Source organism: Elephantulus edwardii, unplaced genomic scaffold (assembly GCF_000299155.1).
Source record: "Elephantulus edwardii isolate Elephantulus edwardi_28Jun2011 unplaced genomic scaffold, EleEdw1.0 scaffold00062, whole genome shotgun sequence".
NCBI lineage: Eukaryota > Metazoa > Chordata > Mammalia > Macroscelidea > Macroscelididae > Elephantulus > Elephantulus edwardii.
In genome coordinates this window covers 16015264-16018422 of record NW_006399812.1, presented here as the reverse complement: position 1 = coordinate 16018422, position 3159 = coordinate 16015264, and the positions used below count along the sequence as shown (strand labels likewise).

At 39.7% G+C, this 3159-nt stretch overlaps 1 pseudogene; it reads right to left on the bottom strand.

Moving 5' to 3' along the window:
- Positions 1 to 1783: 1783 nt before the first annotated feature.
- The window catches only part of LOC102848522, a 22570-nt pseudogene continuing 21194 nt past the window's right edge, over positions 1784 to 3159 (bottom strand).

The window sequence follows — 3159 nt, the reverse complement described above, 5'->3', positions numbered from 1 at the left end:
TGTCAGTTCTCTGTCAACATAATGTTCTAGCTATTTTTGGAGGATCTTCAGCAATATTTTGTTGCATATAATATAAATGATACTGTTTGATGTTTTTCATTCTGTTGAATCCCCTTTCTTGGGAATGGGAACAAATAAAGATCTCTTCCAGTCAGTCTGCCAAGCAACTGTCCTCCAAATTGCCTGGCATAAACTAGCAAAATGATTCTAGGGTTTCACCTGTTAGTTGAAATATGTCAATTGGTATTCCATTCCTGGTGTCTTATTTTTTTTTCCTAGTGTCTTCAATGCAGCTTGAATTCCTTCCTTCACTACCACTGACTCTTTCTGAAGTTTTTCAGGGTAAACCAATTCTTTTTGGTATAGTGATTCTGTATTCTGTCCATCTTCTTTTGATGCTTCTTCGAGTATTTAAAATTTTGCCAACAGCATCTTTCAGTATTGCAACTCAAGGCTTGAACTTGTTTTTCAGTTCTTTTATCTTGAGAAATGCTGAGTGAGTTCTTCCCTTTTTATTCTCCAACTATGACTCTTCACACATTTTTTCATAATACTTTATCTTCTCGAGCTGCCCTTTTAAATCTTCAGTTCATCTCTTTTACTTTGAATTTTGTCCCTTTGTTTTATCTTCTCTTGTCTACACTAAGTATTGATTGTGATGAACCAGACAATCATATTGTCTACTGTGCCAAGAATGACAAATTAGAGATGACTACTGTCACATTCTATGTGACCAGTCTGGTTCCTATGTAGACCATCAAGTGAGGTCCATGTGTAAAGTCACCTTTTGTGTAAGGTCAATATTGTAGAAACAGATAACTAGTGAAACATGAATGAGAATCTAAGGGAGGAGGGTGGGAGCAGAGGGGTGAGGATGGGGGGACAGTGTGGTAATCATAGGGTCACACAGTTTGATGGGCAAAGGGAGGGGTGGGGTTAAGGAAATGGGAATGATCCAGTGTGAAAAACAATGCATACAAATATTGCAAGTAAACCAGTATAAAATAAAATATTAAGTATGTGTGATGAATAAATCATCGAACGTACAAAACGCAATCATTTGGTGTCTAGCCTCATTTCTGTCACCAAGACTGTACTTTTTGCACTATAATTTCTCCTTTATTGTTTCCAAGTTTCTCATTCCAGTCACCAATAACTATTAATGCATTTTGACTGCATGTTTAGTCCATTTCAGGCAGCAAAAGTTGTTACAAATCCTCAATTTCCTCCTCTTTTTTTAAAAAAAATTTTAACTGAAATTTATTTAACAAAATTTCATTTTATTTAAATACATTTTTAAAGTAGATTTTATACACTTGGTAAAATTAAAATGGCTTTTTCTAGCAAACAAATAGAAATTACAATATGCAGGTTTTTACATAACGTGATTTGTAATGTAAAATGCATTTAACATTATAAATAAAAGTACAAAACACAATGAAAAGAAAACAAGAGTAAACTTTACAGGAAACACTGCAAGTGGCCCAACAAGACTGGCATTGAGCTCATCTAGATGATAACATAATTATGATAAAAACAAAAGGAGGGAAATTTGGGAAGCCAATACTAAATATTTGTAATAAACTGAATGCTATTTAAATTTAAAAAAAAAAACCAAAAACTAAAAACTGGCATTGAAATCAGACACCCGAGCAGCCACAAATCCACTCTGTTTGCTGTCATCTCCGACGTAAAAAAGCAGCCTGTGAAACCACCTTCCAGGGTCACCGTGACTCTGTGCCAGCAGTACCTGTCCACTCCCGTTCTCAGGTTAAAGAGCCCTTCACTTGGCCATGCTGAAGGAAGTGACCTTCTTGATATCCACTGGACTCAGAATCAATGTGCCATTTTGGAATTTTCCCACTTGTCCAGCTCGTCCACTTGACAAGACACTGGGCGCCCCTTTCTTCTTCTGGGATTTCCTGTCTTCCTGCCCTCTCCTCTTTTTTTTTCCCTAAAAATGTCTGTATCCTGTGCCATTCTCCTTTCTTCTTCCTTAGCTGCCTTTTTGTCTTTGATTTGCTTCTGTAAACCTTGTTAATGTAAGCGTTTTGGGGAGGCTTGGCACCCAGCATAATGGCACACTCCTGTTCCAGAACTCTTTCCTTTCTTTTTCCATAACCCATGATTCCAAACTGGTGAACTTCCAAACGATCCTTTTCTAAGATGAATTCTTGTATATCCACATCTTTCTCAAGGACACTGGTTTTGGTCTCTGCATTCTCGTCGTGCCCAGGTGTCAGTTTTCTTTTATGTCTGCTGTGAAATTCTACCACCTCTATGAGCTTTTTGTTCTTGCAGGGTGAGGGGGCTACTGTGGCAATGGCCTCTGGTTCTGGAGGAAAGTCTGTGGAGGCTCCAGCAGGAACACAGTGCAGTTCTTCTTGCAGTTCCCTGAAGAAACTGGAAGTGCTTTTCTTCTGCGCTCTTACATGAGAGCTAGGCGTAGGAGCTGGATCCTCTACTGGGGCTGCTATGGATCTCGGGCCTTTCTTCTTCCCTTCCCTTCCCTTCACTTTCTGGTCCTTCTCGGCTCTCTTTCATGTTCTCTCTCTCCAGGGTCAGAGAGATTCTGGAGCAGACTGTCCAAAAGAGCCTAAGAGCTGCCTGGTGCACTACACCTCAGCTGCTCTGGTTCCATCATGGAGTCCCAATTTCCTCCTCTTTGTCTTTCGTTGTTGGTGCATATATTTTGATGACAGTCATATTAACAGATCTTCTTTGTATGCATATGGCTTGTGTCCTATCACTTACAACATTATACTTTCAGATAGCTCTTGAATTGTTTCCACTATGAATGCAACACCATTCTTCCTCATTTTTTTTTAATTCCCTAAGATAAATGTGGGGTCAAGATTGGTGGAAGATCTATCAACAGTCTGCGTTATGCAGATGACACAACCCTGCTTGTTGAAACTGAGGAGGACCTGGTGCACTTGCTGCAGAGGGTCAAGGACTGCAGCCTTCAATACAGATTGAGGTTCAATGTCAAGAAAACAAAGATTCTCACCACTGGACCGACCAATTGGCAGCATTAGGATGGATGGTGAAGAGATTGAGACTGTACACAGCTTTAGTTTGCTTGGCTCCACAGTCAACAGTCTTGGCACCAGCAGCCAGGAAATTAAAAGGCGCATTGCCATGGGAAAGTCTGCTCTT